Source organism: Macaca mulatta, chromosome 9 (genome assembly GCF_049350105.2).
Source record: "Macaca mulatta isolate MMU2019108-1 chromosome 9, T2T-MMU8v2.0, whole genome shotgun sequence".
Taxonomy (NCBI): Eukaryota; Metazoa; Chordata; class Mammalia; order Primates; family Cercopithecidae; genus Macaca; species Macaca mulatta.
In genome coordinates this window covers 71,452,840-71,470,504 of record NC_133414.1, presented here as the reverse complement: position 1 = coordinate 71,470,504, position 17,665 = coordinate 71,452,840, and the positions used below count along the sequence as shown (strand labels likewise).

Genomic DNA, 17,665 nt, shown 5'->3' with positions numbered 1-17,665 from the left:
AGAGTGCCTGCGTTTTGTCCCAAGCAGTGAGGAAGAAGGGCCTACAGAGCAGTGCTTCTGGGTGGTTCTGTTAAGCTCCACACACAGATCTGGGTTGGGTTCATGGGAACAGGGATGCAGACAAGGGGCGGGCACTTGTTGGGCTGTTGGATGAGCCAAGAGTGATGAGCTCGAAAAGCCAAGACTCAGGAAAGAATGACGCTATTTTCCAATAACAAGAATGACAGATGACTTTTCCAATGGCTTCAGCAGGAAGAACTAGGCTTTGTGGGCAGATGTTATAAGGTGATAGTACAATTTCTTTCCTACTACATTTTCTTTTCTTTTTTGAGTTGAGTTCCTGCTCTGTTGCCCAGGCTAGAGAGCAGTGGCATAATTATAATTCACTGTAGCCTCGAACTCCTGGGCTCAAGCGATCCTCCCACCTTGGCCTCCCCAAATGCTGGAATGACAGGTGTGAGCCACTGCACCCAGCCCTACATTTTCTTACCTATTCCTTCTTTTATTGCTATTATTTACTTTTTCATTTAATCTTGCTCCTTCTAATACCTGTTCTTTCTTCTGCTTTCCCATAGGGTCATGATGCCATTGACCAGTAATGAAATGGTGAGCTCCCCGTTGTCAGGGTTGTCAGACAGATGTTGGGTGACATCAAGGACTGGTAAAAAGGGATTTCTGCATCGGACATTTATTCAGCCCCACTGTGGGCCAGGCCTTGACTAGACACCACCTCCTTGGAAAAGAGCCAGACCCAGTCGTCACTTTTGAGGGGTGTTACAGACTGAATTGTATCCACTCCCCAAATCTGTATGTTGAAGCCCTAACCCCTAATGTGATTTTACTTAAAAATTGGTAATGAAGGCTAAATGAGGTTGTAAGGGTGGGGCCCTAACCTGATAGGACTGGTGGTGTCCTTATGAGAACAGGAAGAGACACCAGAAAGCTCACTCTCATTCTGTGAGCACACAGAGCAAAGGCCATGTGAGGACACAGCAAGAAGGTGGCAGTCCACAAGTCAGGTGGAGAGCCCACTTCAGAACCAACCCCAGTGGCACCTTGATCTTGGACTTCTAGCCTCCAGAGGGGGGTAAAGAAATGACTATTTTTTATAGCACCCGGTTTGTGGCATCTTGTTATGGTAGCCTGAGCTCACTAGTCCAGGGGGTTCTTAGGTGAGGGATATGCTAAGGTTGCTGACTGTAATACAGTACTATACAGGACAGAAGTATGCACAGAGAAAGGAGTGCCTGGCTCAGTCAGGTGGGCATCAGGGAAGGCTACCTGGAGGAGGCGGTGGTGCAACAGAATAAAGAGAAGCTGGTCCTGAGGAGAGGAAGAGGAAGGAGAAGAAGCAGAGGTGGGGGGAGCAAGGTGCAAAGACACAGAGGTGTTAAAAGGATAGCAGGTTTGGGGACACCAAGAAGAATTCTGTGTGATTGGAGAGCAGGGTTGGAAGAAGATTTGAGAGGAGAGAGGAGGCTGGGACACAGTTGGGCCCACTGATGAGGGAGGACCCTTCTCTATCTTTCTGAGAAGATGATTTAGAGACTGCCACCTGCCAGAGGACTCCACAATCAGCGACTCACTTGCTGTGTGACCTTAGGCAAGTCACTTAACCTCTGTGCACTGTAATTCTCTCATTTGTAAAACCAGGCGAAGCATCGCTGCCCTGCCTGCCACCCGGATGCTTTGTGGGCTCAATAAGCGAGCGCGTGTGAAAGCACTCTGGTGAAAGCCCCATAATAGCGCCACGGAAATGGAAGGTGTTATTATTATGTAACCGCGCTGACTCCCGTCAGAGAGCGTGGAGTCAATTGGAGTCTTGAGGGATGTCAGGGAATTGGCTGCTCTCTGAAGCTTGTCATAGAGACCTGTCTTTTTATTGTACTCTTTTCATATCACTGTTGGCCCGATGAAAGAAGGGGAGAGAATCTTTGATATGTCTAAATATTCCGCTGCCACCAAGACAGGAGGAATTCCGAGGAAGAGCTATTATTAGAGGCTGAGCTGGAGGCAGGCGCTTATGTGGATCAGAGGCTGTCAGTTTGCATAAACAGCCTCCCGCACTTCCCAGGCTGCTGTGGGCCTTGGCACAGAGTAGGTGCCAACCGTGCTGGTTGAATTGCAATGCCACTGCCCAGGCAGGCAGAGAACCAGCTTCTGGTTCCCATTCTGCATCCACTTTGCTGGGCAACCCAGAGCCAGTCACTTACCCTCTCTGAGCCAAGAAAGACATTATAGTGCTTCCTGATGGTGAGGTCTTTTATGAACGGGGAAGATAAGATGCCGTATGGTATAGAGATCTGGGCAGGCCAAAGAAGTGACCAAGCACAGGCTGCTGACATCCTGGGCATGATAACGTAGGGAATTTCCTCTCTGGGAAGGATGCATTAGGATTGTGTTCTTCCTAGACCTTGTGTCAGAACCACCTGGGGAGTTTGAAAAATCAGATTCCCCAGCACTACTCCAGGCTTAGAATCAGGATCTCTGGAGGTGAGGCCTGGAACTGTCTTCCGCAAGCTCCCTGGTAGTGTGGATGCAAGTGGCTCAGCACTGGTCCATGCTCCTGCGTTTACAAAGGCCTGGACCTGGTCAACTGTCTGGCTCGGACACACTGATTCCATGGGAACAGTGTGTCCATCTGGCACAACAGTGCTAGATGACATAAGACAGGGCAGGACACCCTGCCTAGTGCTTGACCCAGTGAGTCCAGCCCTTTCCCTGTTTACTTCTAGGCCACACTAAGCCCTCCAGGAGCCTGTGAGTCGGTCCTGGACCCACTAGTCCATGAACTGGGGAAATGATGGTTGTACTCTGGCTCCTGGCCAGCTCCAGCTGGGTATGATGCCTTCCATACCAACCCTATAAAGATTGCCATGCCTAGATGGAGCCCGCCATGTCTGGCTCGAGACTTATAGAGACCAACTGGGGAGGGCTCCTGGCAGGTGAAGAATGGGCCTCTTGGTACTCATTTTTAATGACTTGTCAAAATCACTTGTCAAAGTGCCTTCGCTGACAGGGAGCCTCAGAGAAATGCCTGGAGGTACCACCTGAAAACAGTTCCCTGTTTCAAAGGTGAGGAAATGGGCTAAGAAGGGCCAAGTTGGTTTGTTGCTTTCACTAGAACCCCTGTCCTGTTGGATTAACCCTGGGACCTGGGTGAACTTGAAGAAGGCAGAGCCCGGTCAGGTGTACAGAATCGGAGACTGTTTTATGTTCTAATGTAGGCTGACATCCTGGGGGTAGATGATAGCCTGTCCCTGTCCTGGCTCTCATGGGCCTATTGAATCTCTAGGCTCAGCACATCACCGTCCCCCCAGTCCCTGCCTTCTCTCCACTACCATGACAACTGACTACCAAGGAAGAATAAGAGCAGTGCTTCTTGCCTTGGCTGCCCACTAGAGTTTCCTGGTGTACTTCAAAAAGTCCCGATACCCAGCCACACCCTTGACCAATCAAGTCAGTATCTCGAGTGTGGGACCCAGGTCTCAGTAAATATTTTTAAAGCTCCCTAGAGATTTCACTGTGAAGCTAAGGGGAGAACTGCTACTTTAGAGCGGTGATTCTCTACAAGGGGTGATTTTGTCCCCCAGGGGACACGTGGCAATGTCTGGAGACGTTGTTGATTGTTACAACTGGGGAAGTACTACTGGCATCTGGCTGGTAGAGGCCTGGGATGCTGCTAAACACTGAAGTGCGCAGGACTGCCCCTACAACAGAGAACCATCCAGCCCCAAATGTCAGTAGCAGTGGGGTTGAGAAGCCCTTCTTGGATGAAATGGGGGAGGTGACCTTGCTCACCATTCAGCCTTGCAGGCTGACCATCTCCCTCTTGCATCTTCCCAGCTCCCTTTGAAGGGAGCCTCTCCCAGAGTACTACAAGTTTCCCAGTGGGTGTGAGTGGCTCTCAGCATATTAGCCACCTGGGTTTTCTGCCATATCCAATACCGGTCGTTGAGACAACCATCAAAATCACAACGATCTTTCACCTTTACTAGATGAAAAGTAAAGGCAAACTGCTCTCAGATGAGATGGAGGGAGCAGAAGGCTGGAGCAGTGCCTAGAGCTAGAGGGCTATGATTCAGATGCATGAAACAAACATCACCACATCAAAGTTAATTTCTTCCTCATGTAAAGAAGTCTGTTGGTGTGGAGCCCAGGGCTGGAAAGACAGCCCATGTGTCAGGGACCGAGGCTCCTTCTGGCTTCTTACTCCCCCATCCTCAGCACATAGGCCCCCACTGTCGTGCAAGAGGGATGTGGAGCTCTCAGAAGGACTATGCTTTTTCTCTCCTTCCGGGACTGGTGGAGGCACCCAGCCATCCTGATTCTTCCATGTGACTCGTATAATAATCCTGTGAGGAATAGAGAGTAGGTGTCATGTCTGTCCGTTCTACAGATACAGAAACTGAGGCTCGGGGACTTTGAGTATATGTCAAGTTAGAAATGGAATTCAGGACTTCCAACTTTCCTATTGGTGGTCTTTCTCCTGCAGGGGACTGAGAGGGACACACACCTTCCTCATCTAAGCCTTTTGCATCTCAGATCTGGTGAATTTTTCTGACTCCTTCAAGGCAGGGCCTGCCTACACATATGGTGTTTACCTCCCGAGTTTAAATGACATTATGGCTAGATGACATAAGACAGTGAGGTTTTTCTTTTTTGAGACAGGGTCTTGCTGTGTTGCTCAGGCTGGAGTGCAGTGGCATGATCACAGGCTTGAACTTCTGTTCTCAAGCGATCCCCCTGCCTCAGCCTCTGGAGTAGCTAGAACTACAAGTGCACACCACCATCCCTGGCTAATTTATTTATTCATTTTTACTTTTTGTAGAGGCAAGGACTCACTATGTTGCCCAGGCTGGTCCCAAACTCCTGGCCTCAAGCAATCCTCCTGGCTTGGCCTCCCAAAGCATTGGAATTATAGGCATGAACCACCATGTCTGGTCTATGGTGGCTCTTAAAGCATTCTAGACCAGCAGCATCGGAATCATCTGGCTGCTTGTTAGAAATACAGATTCTTGGGCTAGGTGCGGTGGCTCATGCCCAGCACTTTGGGAGGCCGAGGCAGGCAGACCACTTGAGGTCAGGAGTTCGAGACCAACCTGGTCACCATGGTGAAACCTCATCTCTACTGAAAATACAAAAATTAGCCAGGTGTGGTGGTGTATATCTGTAATCCTAGCTACTCAGGAGGCTGAGGCAGGAGAATTGCTTGAACCCAGGAGGCAGAGAATGCAGTAGCTAAGATCACACCACTGCACTCCAGCCTGAGGTACAGAATGAGACTATCTCCAGAAAAAAAAAAAAAAAAAAAGGAAATACAGATTCTTGCAGCCATTGGTTTGAACAAACCTCTGTGGGGTTCTGAGTCCTGCCGTCTAAGGTTGAGAGGCTGTGGTCTAAGCCATCCTGGAGGCAGTTTTGCAAATCCCAGTCCTAGAGAGGCCATGTGAATTGCCAGAGGCCGCAGTCAGTCCCACACAGGAAACAGCTGGAATCCCAGGACTCCAGCCAGGACCTGTATAGGACTTAAGGCCAGGGCTAGGTGAACGGGCTTTATTAGCAATGGTAAGCTCAGCTGCCGAGACAAAAATAAGCCAAATCAGTAGCTAGAAGAATAATGTCCAGGTGGCGGGCTGACCCGGCCCTCACAGTCTTCCAGGGGCCCTCTTTCTGATTTCTCTCCCATCTCCTCACAGGGCATTGTCCTCATCTCTCTGGTGCACACTGTGGGGAGGGAAAAAGGAACCAGGATGTTCTTAATGTGCCAGACTGGAAGCGGCAGACATCACTCTCACCCGCATTCCAGACCTCAGTCACAAACACAAGAGGCCAGAAATGCTGTCCAGCTAGACAGCCAAGGCCCAGCTACCTCTGACCCCAGATTCCCCACCCTTCTCCTCACTTAACTACGTTCTGGCCACTGATCCATCCAAGGGCCTATGCTCTTTTTAACTCAGGCCTTTTTGCAGGTGCTGTTCCCTCTGCCAGAAATGCTTTGCCTGCCCTTGTCCCCTTCCCTGACCAGCCTATGAGCAGTGAATGCTCTCCTTGGTATTCTCTGTCTCAGCCTCCTGTTTGTTTCCTTCGCTGGGATATGACTTGAGTTTGCATCTTTGTCTGATTACTCAAATATCTTGGGCCTGTTTCTCCCACTGGCTCTAACCTAGACCTGTGGCATCAGAATCACCAGGGGTGCAAATTCTCCAGCTGCACCCCAGATCTACTGAATCAGAAACTATGGGGGTGGGGTCCACCAATCAAGGTTTTTAAAAACCCTCCAGGTGATTCTCATGCACAGCAAAATCAAAAAATAGTTCTCTGAGGCTGGAATCTGGGCCCACTGGTGAATCTCTATGGAGTGCAACTGCATCCTCCACTCCATAAGCCTACTCCTTGGCCTACAACATGGAGACAGGGAGTTGAGGAAGGTGTGACCATAGGAATAGACACAGAATTGCTGTGGCGGCAAGATAGACTGACCCCCAGGGAGCATGCAGCAGCCACATGAGACAGTGCATCATGGAGCTTTAGGAGGAGGGGAAGAGAGTGGACCATAAGCATCAGAGGATGGAATGCCTGGTCCAGAGAAGGGAGGTGAAGCACCGGTCCTTCCACCACTAGCTGGGCAACTGGGGCAGGCCCTCTCTCTTGACCTCAGTTAACACAACTCTAAAATGGTGCAACAGTGATACTTCACAGCCTTTCTTGATTAAACAAAAACAATGTGTGAAGAGTGAGATCAATGAAACTCCTAACAGTGCCTTTTATTGAGCACCCAATATGAGCCAGGCCTGGGCCAAGCACTGTATGATTTCATCTTCGCATCAGCCTTTTGAGATAAGTTCTAAATCACTCCCAATTTGCAGATGAGAATGCTGAGGCCTAGAGCTCTCAGTCACTTGCCTAGGGATAACACCAAAGCAGTAGCTGGCAGGGCTGGGTTGAGGCGAGAGGACATCAGTGCTCTTATTCTGCCTGACAATGAGCTGTGTTCTGTTCCTGCATTGCTCCCCCAGCGCAGCTAGTCAGCAAGGCAAGAAGTGCCACTGCCTGGGCTTTTGGGTGTGTCCGCTCCTCGGCCCTTTGAGGGCTCATGCAGGAAGCAGGCTTGATGCATGCTTGTCAAGTGGAACAGAACTGATTCCACTTGAATAGAACTGAAGAGATTGCCCTCAGCCTAGCCCACCAGGGAGGTCCACCGCACAGTGGCACTGGAAGTGGTTCTGCCTCTGCAGGGCCTGGTCCCACCTGCCTCACCACATCAAGGCTGGGCAAGGCTGCCTGGCTAAGGGGAATGCATTGCTCCCCGGACCTGTGCGTAGCTGTGCCCACCTAGCCATGTTGTGGGAATCAGAATCAGGTGTGCAGAGACGCAAGCAGGGCCCTTGCCTTTAGTGGATGCTCCATTGAGAAGTTGTTCATGCATTCGTTCATTCCTGCCATCCTCAGCATGTTCACTGACCTGCAGTAAGAGATGCCATCTACCAACCTCGGCATCCTGTGTAATATTTAGACACATCGATGACTAATTTTAATGCAAAATACTGGGGGCGGGGCAGTGCAGAGCAGGGACTACTTCTGCCTGAGGATGGAGTAGGGGACAGTGGAGGCTGCATGCAGGGAGGCTTCAAAGAGGAGGTGACATTTACCCAGCATCTTTAAGAACCTTGCCCCTCACTCTTATCTGTTCTTACTCTGCCACTTGAACTCACCCAAGCCTCCCACTAGCCCCTCACACACCCATGCACACATGCATAGCACCACAACTGTCAGCCAAACCCCTGCACCAGCACCAGCGAAGTTCCACCTACACGAGGTGCTTCCTAGGTGCCGGTGGAGGCCATCCGGTAACTCATGGGTCAAATTCCACCTTGAAAAGAATTTTGTTTCATCTCACAGTGTTTAAAGTTTTGAACTATCAACAATTCACAAGCCAGAGATTGCATACTAATAATTCAGAATTTTCACTTTCTCTAGAAAAATGAGAAGTCTCTCCAGCCGCAGTGATGGCCAGCACCCTGGAGCTGAGGGGGCTGAGTGGCGGCTATGCCCTTTGGGCAGGTGAGTGTGCTCCAGTCCCGGGCTCCCCACCTGCTGCACACATCTGGAGTCTACCTGGGCCGGAGAGACACTTGACTTTAAGACCTCTGGTTCTCTCCCACTGGGTCCTGTGGAATTTCCCCAGAAATGGCTGTGAAATACCCCTACTCCTTTTGCTCCCACTAAAGGGAGCAAGCATATCAGCATGGGAGTGACAGTTGTAAAAATAATAACTCATTTACAATAATCAGCATTTATATGAAATGACGGTGACACATCTCCCACCTGATTGGGTCACCTGCATGCGATGTGACCCCAGGGCTCTTAGCACAAAGTGTCGTGGCAAACTATGCCTGGCTCTACCTCTCACTGGCATTTTGGGGGACATCAAAGCTCAGTACAGACTCTGCCCAATCAATATAGAAAAAAAGTAAAACTGATCAGAAAGGCGACGACCTCCAAGGGCAACTATGTGCCTGTTCCCATTTGTCCTGACAATACTTAATGCCTTTACCTTCTCAGCTTGAGGCTGCATATTTTTTGAATCCCAGAGATACACATATATATATATATATTTTAAATCAGGCAGCCGCTCCCAGTTTTCTCACCTAGGGGTAGCTTGTGGCCAAGAGGAAAGAGGAGTTGTCTATAAGACAATTTTTTTCCCCTGGCTTTCCTTTCTAAAGCCAACCCTGAGGGGATGATGCTGGAGGTGGGAGGAGGAAGAAGGGGAAAGGGAGAGCTCCAAGGGAAATAGGAATAGGGAGAAAAGGTGCTTCCTGGCCCCAGGAGATGTCTCCAGTGGGTGCAGGTTTTGTAAGTAGTGGGACCCCACCTCTCCCTGCAGCAACCCCGGAGGAATGGCTGAGTGATTTCCAGCACCCCTGAAGGTTTCCAGCCCCAATTGTGGGACAAAAGCAGAGTGCAGGGCACCTAAAAAGACTAAGGCTGGGAACAGCGACTGTTTCTGAAGCAGGCAGAGGGGCCTGAGACCCCAAGGTCTTCCCAAAGCCTACATGTTGTGTAAGACTCTGTGACCTTCACATAATTTTTGCCTGCGGGGAAGAGCCCCTGGCCGTGATGGACTAGGGTTACATTTCCAGGGAGCATTGCAGAAGGAGGGCTCCAGAATTCAAAGCTACAGTGATTTATGGAAAAGGCTAAATGGGATTCTTCCTGTAAGCTTGAGTTTGAAGACTGAGGTTCTTACCCCCAGAGTAGATATTGAGGCAGATTAGTTCCAGAATTGGGTTGCGGGTGTTCAGAGATGGCTAATGTGTATTGTCTAGAGGGCCAGCTCACGCCGGGAGGGGCTCTCTAGGGCTCTGTGTTAAGAAGGATTCTGAGGCAGTCTTGGCTGGGTGGGGGGAAAGCAAGCTTTCATTGATGAGTGAGCTGTAGCATGGATGTGATTTTTGGTCTTATTTAACCCTTTCATTTCATAAGCAAAGAAATTGAGGGCCAGAAGAGTTAAGCCTTTGGCCTAAACTTGGGGCAGAGCTGGAACCAACCAAGAACTCCTGATGCTAGTGCTTGTGGAATCCTGACAAGATAAGGAAGCAACAAGGAGGAAGGAATTCTAGGCGGGGGAGAACAATTGTTCTGGGAGACAGCTCATCACAAACAACCTGCTAGCACAACATCCTGTTCCCAAACACCTGTTCCACATGTAACCTCTCTAGCATGACCTTATAAAACTTCCCTCCAGCCCCTTTGCAGACGGCCCCTTCTCTGCTGTGCAGCCCTTTGCACCTTTGCAACCCTTTCTCTAATAAATTTGCCTTTCTTTACCTATGACTGTCTTGGTGAATTCCTTTACTGCCTGCCACACCAGCCCCGGACAGTTGCACCCATGGCAGTGCTCTTTAACTGACAAAAAATTCAGTGAGCATTTTTCATACCCTATTTTATGCTGGTTTGTGTTAGATGGTGGGGCAGTTCGAGTATCAACATATTAAAAACATGGTATTAACTGCCTACCATAACATTTCTGATGCTCATGAGACTATTACCTGACTAATATTTATATTAGAGTATATTAACAACTTTTGCATAAACTTCAGCATTTTATGAACTAGTTCAGTATAGTGCTCCACAGGGGGAGCCTCCTTGCAGTCAATCAGGGACCCAGGTTCTTTCTATCTTGTAGCTCTGCCACCTCCGAGGGCCACATGGTTCTCTGCCGGCAGATGAAGAAGCGAGAGTGAGTGTGGAGGACTGTGTGGAGAGTTTCTGGGCTGGGCTGGGCAGATGGCTTCCACCCCCTGGTCTATGGGTCAGAACTTAACCACCTGGTCACACCTACCTGCAAGGGTTGCTGGGAATGTAGGTTGGTTGTGTGGTGATGGGAAAAGAGAAGGGGGCTTGAAGGAGATTTGCCGTGCCCGTTTTAAAGAGGAGACTGAGATTCAGAGATTTCAGTAGCTTGCCAAGGGTCAGACAGCTAGTAAGAGGCAAATGCAGAATTTGTATGAGTTTGCTAAGGCTGCCATAACAAAAGTACCACACACTAGGAGGCTTAAACAATAGGAATGTGTTGTGTCATGGCTCTGAAAATCAGAAGTCAGAAATCGAAGTGTTAGCAGGTTCGGTTCCTCCTGAGGGTTGAGAGAAAATCTGTTTCATGCCTCTCTCCTGACTTCTGGTAGCCTCAGGCGCTCCTTGACTTGTAGATGGCATTCTCTGTATTCACCTTGTCTCCCCTCTATGTGTTTCTGTCTTTGTGTCTGAGGACACCAGTCATACTGGATTAAAGCCACCCTAATAGCCTCACCTTAACTTGATCATCTGCAAGAACCCTATTTCCAAATAAGGTCACATTTACAGATACCAGGGCTAGGATTTCCACATCTTTTGGGGTGAACACAATTCAGCCCATAACAGAACTCAAACACAGGTTTTTCTGTAGGTCATAAAAAGGACGTGATGAGTCAGCCTGGAGGATTCCAAGAAGGCTTCCTGGAGAGACTCATGTTCAAGCTGGGCACTGAGGGTAGATCAGGAGTTCTCCAGCTGGAAAAATGGGTAGGGGATTCTAGAAAGAGGCATGAGGTAAGTCTCTGTTCATGTGCACAAAAGAAATAACCTGCATTTCTTTTTAGATATCCTAGAATTCAGTTGTGGAACGAATTCGTACCATCTTTCTCCTTTGAGTTTAAATTGGCATGGCCTATCTGCCCAATTGAGGCAAACAGCAAATATATGTGGAGTGCCACTTTGTGATAAGCCATATGCAATGCCCTGGGGACTCAGAGGTGAATCAAACTAAGTCCCTGCTCCCCTGGAGCTCACAGCCCAGGTCAGCATTTGGTGAGCCTACGTGAAAGATAACTAATGAAATGAAAATAAGACACACATGTCATAAGTCTGAAGTAAGTGGGACAGAAAGTTTTATTGCCATTCACAGGAGAGGGACAGCTTGGTGGCCTGGAGCAATCATGGAAGTCTTCCTGGTGGCAGACTCTAGGGCTAGGATTTGGTAGAGGGCTTCGATATGGCAGTGGGTGAGGGCTGTGGCATTCTAGACAAGGAGAACAGCATAGCCAGGACTGCTGGAAGCCAGGCTGGGGTTGGAGAATGGGAAAGTCTCGAGTGCCAGCCCAGGAGGTTGGGTTTTATGCTAAGGGCCCTGGTTTCACTACCTGGCTGCTGTCATTCTTCTGCCGGTGGGCAGAATGCATGTGAGCCTGCACCACCGGAGCTGTACCGAGTTTGGCCAGCTCTGTGGCATGTCCTGATGACACAGACCCTGGGGCCTGCAGGGACCAGCAGGGGTGGTGTGAATGGCTCCTGCATTTGGGACAGATACCAGGAGATGACTGTTAGGGCTGCGGCTCCAGTGACTAGATAAGAACAGACATCAAAAGCAGGCAATTGCTGTTCTTCCCACAAAGGGCACCCTGGGAGGGGTGGCCCTGCTAAGAGCTCAGCTCGGCGGTCTCCCTGTGGGGGGCCGGGATGGCTGTGTCACAGCTGCAGCCCCCAATTCACAGTTATTAAGCTAAAGACTGCCTCCCAAGCTCAGCGGTGGCACCAACCCTCCATCAGTTCTCAGACCTCGCTGGGAGCTCCGCTTTCATCCCTTGGCGTCACCTCGCCTCCCTCCCTGGCCTGCAGAAGATGGAAGGGCTGCTCTTCCCCATTGGCTGGGAAGGGAGAAGGTCTTCCTCTCAAGGAGGGAGGAAAGAGTTGATTAAGATGAACCCACAGCAAGGGCCTCCCCTCCCAGGGGCGCTGGTATGAGGGCAGAGGATGCGGGTAGAGTCCTGGGCTGCACGACAGGTGTCTGGTTCTGGCCCTGGCCCAGCACTGATCCACTGGGGAAACTTGGGCCTGTCATTCCTCTCTCTGTCTCAGCTTCCTCTCCAACAAATGGGGAAAATGACATTGACGGTGTGGATAAAATGTTTTCATATTAGATAAGAAACAGCTTTCAAGACAAACATTCTGCCTTTTGAGTGTTTTGGAAAATATATAAGCAATACAATTCTAGTTTTTCTTTTTTCTTTTCTTTTTTTTTTTTTGAGACGGAGTCTTGCTCTGTCGCCCAGGCTGGAGTGCAGTGGCCGGATCTCAGCTCACTGCAAGCTCCGCCTCCCGGGTTCACGCCATTCTCCTGCCTCAGCCTCCGGAGTAGCTGGGACTACAGGCTCCCGCCACCTTGCCCGGCTAGTTTTTTGTATTTTTTTTAGTAGAGACGGGGTTTCACCGGGTTAGCCAGGATGGTCTCGATCTCCTGACCTCGTGATCTGCCCGTCTTGGCCTCCCATAGTGCTGGGATTACAGGCTTGAGCCACCGCGCCCGGCCACAATTCTAGTTTTTCAAACAAACCTAGTAAGGAAGGGGTGACTGAGGTCAGCAACCGTCCTACTGGCATGAAGGTCCCAGAAGTAAACAGTCTCTGATTCTATCCCATTTGTGTGTTCACAGATCTTAAATTACATGATCAAGAACCAGGGACCAGACAACCAGAACCTAGCCGTCACCAATTAAGAAGTCAGGATTAAGGACTCGTGGACTGACTGTAGATGCCAGTGGGAACGCTAATCGCTCTGAACCTTTCCAGGAACACATTGATACAGTGAATGTTTTCACTCAGCCAAGAAGGGCTCCTTGAAAGCCCAGCTCTTCCAGGAAGACCTCCCAATTTCTCCTGTGTGACACTGCACGGGAGGGGTTTGCTAGTGTGTCTGCGTCTTTCCTAGATGTGAGTGCCTCTGGCTTGGAAACCGCATCATTGCTGTGCCCCCAGAACCTGGCACAGGGCCTGGTGGGAGTAGGTGGTCAGGGAGCGGATGTGATCACAATTCTTTCTGAGCCCCTGCCGGGTGTCCAGCAGCATCAGGCACTGCAGGGGATGCTGAGGAGTGGTCTGATCATTGCTCCAAACGTGTGCCGTGGAGGAAAATGGAGAGTGGCTAACAGGGTTGGGCCGTGTGGACAGTAGGTGGGCACGTGAGGGACTCCAGGAAGGGGGTCAGGGGGCTTCTCGAGAGGAGCACTTGGCTTGGACTTTGAGGGATGAGCAGGAGTTAGGCAGCTGGAGGAATGAGGGTATTCCAGGGGAATAGAAACATGACTGAGTGCCTGGAGACTGCCAGGAACTTTATGAAGCATGTCCCGTTCTATCCTTCCCACAGTGGTGTGTGAACAATATTATCTCCATCTTGCAGATGAGGAAGTGCAGGCTTTGCAAGGCTAGGTGATTTTTTATGTTCACACACAGAGGTGGGTTTGAGTTCAGGTCTGTCCGTCTTATGGGGACACTAGGATATGGGCAGAGACAGGAGAGGGTGTAGTCAGAGAGCAGAGCGGGGCTAGGAAAAGGGACAGGCCAGAGACACTATGGGGACTCTCTTTTCCAAAATAATTTCTCAGATCTCATTTGGCGCTGGGGCCTCCAGCCTGATCGGTTAGATTTTGCTCCCATCAGACAGTAAGGAAACGAAGACTCAGAAAAGGGGTGTGTTTTGCTGCTCTGCCAGAGATGGTTTAGGATAGGTACAGACAAAAAGGGGTGTCTCCACCAGGATGTCAGCTCTGCAAGGGTAGGGCTGCACTGGCTTGCTCAGCATCGCACCTCCACGGTCAGAGTAGAGCCTGAGTCACAGCAAGTGCACAGTAAATGTTAGAAAAAGGAACATGTGAATAAATGTAGGGGACTTCCAAGGAGAGAGAGAGAGAAAGAGAGAGAGACAGAGTATGTGTGTGTGTGTGTGTGAGAGTGTGTGTATCTGTGTGTGTGAGACTGTGTGTGCATGTGTGTGTGTGGGAGAGACAGTATGTGTGTGTTTGCGTGTGAGAGAGAGACAGTGTGTGTATGTGTGTGTGTGAGAGACAGTGTGTGTGTGAGTCAGAGAGAGACTGTGTGTGTGAGAGAGAATGTGTGTGTGTGAGAGAGACAGAGAGAGACTGTGTGTGAGAGAGAGAGACAGTGTGTGTGTGTATATGTTTGTGTGTGAGAGAGACAGAGAGAGACTGTGTGTGTGAGAGAGACAGTGTGTGTGTGTGTGAGACAGAGACAGTGTGTGTATGTGTGAGACAGAGACTGTGTGTGTGAGAGAGACTGTGCGTGTGTGAGACAGAGACTGTGTGTGTGTGTGTGAGAGAGAGAGACTGTGTGTGTGTGTGTGTGTATTTGTGAGAGAGAAAGAGAGAGAGAGAGAGAAGCTGACAGTGCTGCCTTTAGATGAAAACCTGGATGATCTTAGAAGTTCTCCCAAGGGTGCTTTCTCACCTATAACACAGAGAGAGCTACAGGCAGTGAATTTGTGAAGAGCTTGCTCTGTCCTGGAAACCGAGCCAGGCTCCAGGGACACGGACACACTAATCACACTAATCCTCTCACGGAGTTTATAGAATCTGTGGAAGACAAACCCTCATTGCTCATCCAGCAGATGGCAGAGGTGATGGGGAAGCATCCTGGGCCTCCGAGAGAGAGTAGAGAAAGAGACAGTCAAGGTCCCTGTCTGCAGGAAGCTTACTTTTTTCGTTGGGGAGGACAGAGGATAAATCAGAAAGCAACCAAAACCAAAATGAAAATGAAAGCAGAGGTGCCAGATGACCTGGGGTAGTGATAATTGCTATGAAGATAATAAAAGAGGGGACGAGTGATTGCTGTGCGGACTGGTGGAAAGAGGGTCAGGAAAGGTCTCTCCCAGAAGGTGCCCTCTAAACTGAGTCTTGCTTGGTGCACCTAAGCCAGATGGGGAAGATTTAGAGAAAGAGCACTTCCGACGGAGAAAACTGCATGTGCAAAGGCCCTGAGGAAGGTCTGGGCTTGCATTCTGGAGGAATAGAAGGAGGTTGCTGTGGCTGGAGCCCAGCAAGTGATCAGAGGAGAGGAGGGAAGGAGAGGAGGCTGCGGTGGAGGGGCGAGACCCATCACGCAGGGCTGTGCCTGGTGGTTGGAATTTTTGCAAGTGCTCCGGGAGGGATATGATAGCCATAACAGTCTAACATGTAAGTGTTGACAAAACAAGGAACCGTACTAATGAAGTGCTGCAAGAGGCCATGAAGGCTAAGTATAAGATGCCATCCTAGTAATTGTGTGGCCAAGAGGAGAAGCAACAGGACCAGATGGACTCCTTAAAGGGGGCACACTGGAAGGGGGTGAGTGAGGCAGCAGAGACGCTAGTGCTGAGTTTGGCTGAAGCCAGACTTAAGGAGGTGGCAGGGAGGATGTGCAAGTGTGGACAGATGGCAGAGCTTCCTTGGATCTGGTAGAACCTGAAGGCCTGGTTGGTCCCAAGACCATCCTAAGAAAAGGAGGGCCATGCTGGGAGTCGGAAGAAACCTGCAGCAGGTTGGAAGTTGAATGGGGTACCTTCACAAGTTCTGTCTATTGGGACCTCAGAATATGACCTTATTTGGAATAAAGGATTTTGCAGATGCAACTAAGGTAAGGATCTCAAGGTGAGATCATTCTGCATTAGGCTGGTCCCTAAATCCAAGGGCAAGTGTCCTCATAAGCAACAGAAAAGACGCTGAGGCACAGGGAGGAAGGTGTTATGAAGACAGAGGCAAAGATTGGAGTGATGTAGCCACAAGCCAAGGATCTCCAGGAGCCCCCAGAAGCTGGAAGAGGCAAGGAAGGTTCTCCATTGAAGCGTTCAGAGGGAGCCTGGTGCTCCTGACACTTTGATTTCAGACTTGTGGCCTCCAGGGCTGTGAGAGGTTGCATTTCTGTTGTGTTAAGCCACTAAGTTTGTGGTAATTTGCTGTGGCAGCCCTAGGAAACACTACAATGCCCCGTGAGAAGCCCCAGCTCATACTGCTCCTGTGATTATGACCCTCTGCTTGCATCTGTTGTGAAGAGCTCTGCTCTGTTCCTGTTTTGCTACACTCTCCCCCTCCTCTCACTAACCCCCCCCCACCATCTATATTAGAATAAGATTGAATTTTCTAGCTTGGGTTACTAAGCTTTCAGATCTCGAAAGTGTGGCCATTAATCAGCTGTCATGGGATGTCGTAAACAAGGGGCTTTAAAAACCATGTTTGCTTTTTAGGCTGATAATACTTGGAGGTGAAGCTGGGAGAGTTATACATAATGCATGCATTTTAATGGGCCACGCACTACAGCCCTCTTTAGTCCGAATGATTCGTTTTAATGTTCAAAATAAATATCAGAGACAATTTGCCAACAAAGCCGATTTTCTCCGCCCGCCATTAACTTAATCTTTATACCTCAGCCTAATGACAGAGGGGCTGGGTGGTGGGAGGGGGGCTTTGGATTGCAAGTAAGTGGGGAAAAGCAGGTGGCATGGTCATGAGCCATGGGGTGGCCGCATGTCTCGGATTGTACAGGATAGTCCCAATTTACGCCCAATGTCCTGCAGATATTCTGAGGTTGGATTGAGTGCTGCTGCCAATATTTAAATATTTTTGATGGACCAAATAACAATTTCATATGGTTTAATCTAAATATAGAAATAGCTCTTGGTTTGTTTGATAACTTACATGGTTATGGTAAATATGTCCTTTATATGTGGGAAACTGAGGTACTGAGAGCCAAAGAGCATTGTCTGGGGACACGGAACTCCATGGAGGCTGAGCTCCAGGCTCCCTGGGTGCTCCTGCTCCCAGCCCAGGTGATTTCCTCTTGGAGTGTGTCCAAACTGTCACTGCCCTCTCTCTGCCTCAGCTTGTCCAGCTCTTGCCTGCTCGTGGGCTCTCAGCCTCAAGGGCTTCTTGCTGCACATTTGGAAGGCAAACCTTGAAGGCACACTTCATTCTGCCCCAGGTCTCCTGAGGTAGTGACGCTTGAGGAAGGATCAGCAAACCCACTGTCCAAGCCCAGGCATTGCACCGTGGTGTATCTCAGTCTTGATCACCCACAACATGGAATCATGGAGACTAATCACACATACTTACAGTTAAGTAATTTTGGATAATTGACACGTATTTGGAGTAAGGTATGATCCTTGCTTTTTTGAAGGTTACTGAAGGTAGGATGGGGAAACAAGATGAATATTCCTCCATATTTTGAGGTTGATTTTTTGAATTCACTTATTTTTTTTGTTTTAAGAGACAGACCCTTGATCTGTTGCCCAGGCTGGAGTGCAGTGGTGCAATCATAGCTCACTGTAGCCTTGAACTCTTGGGCTCAAGTGATCCTCCTGC

The 17,665-nt window shown here is 49.6% G+C and overlaps 1 long non-coding RNA gene across 4 annotated transcripts in view; it reads left to right on the top strand.

Annotated features, from left to right (window-relative positions):
- Nucleotides 1-16,690, top strand: part of LOC144331123 (uncharacterized) — a 75,397-nt gene extending 58,707 nt beyond the window's left edge. For 2 of the 4 annotated variants that reach the window (XR_013398060.1, XR_013398059.1), the window contains 4 exons: nt 576-606; nt 7,981-8,064; nt 10,952-11,094; nt 12,974-16,690. This is a non-coding gene — a long non-coding RNA (uncharacterized LOC144331123). Of the gene's footprint in view, nt 1-575; nt 607-7,980; nt 8,065-9,489; nt 9,765-10,951; nt 11,095-12,973 lie in introns of those variants that run through there. The other 2 variants (XR_013398061.1, XR_013398062.1) reach the window with 2 other exon arrangements.
- The last annotated feature ends 975 nt before the right edge of the window (nt 16,691-17,665 follow it).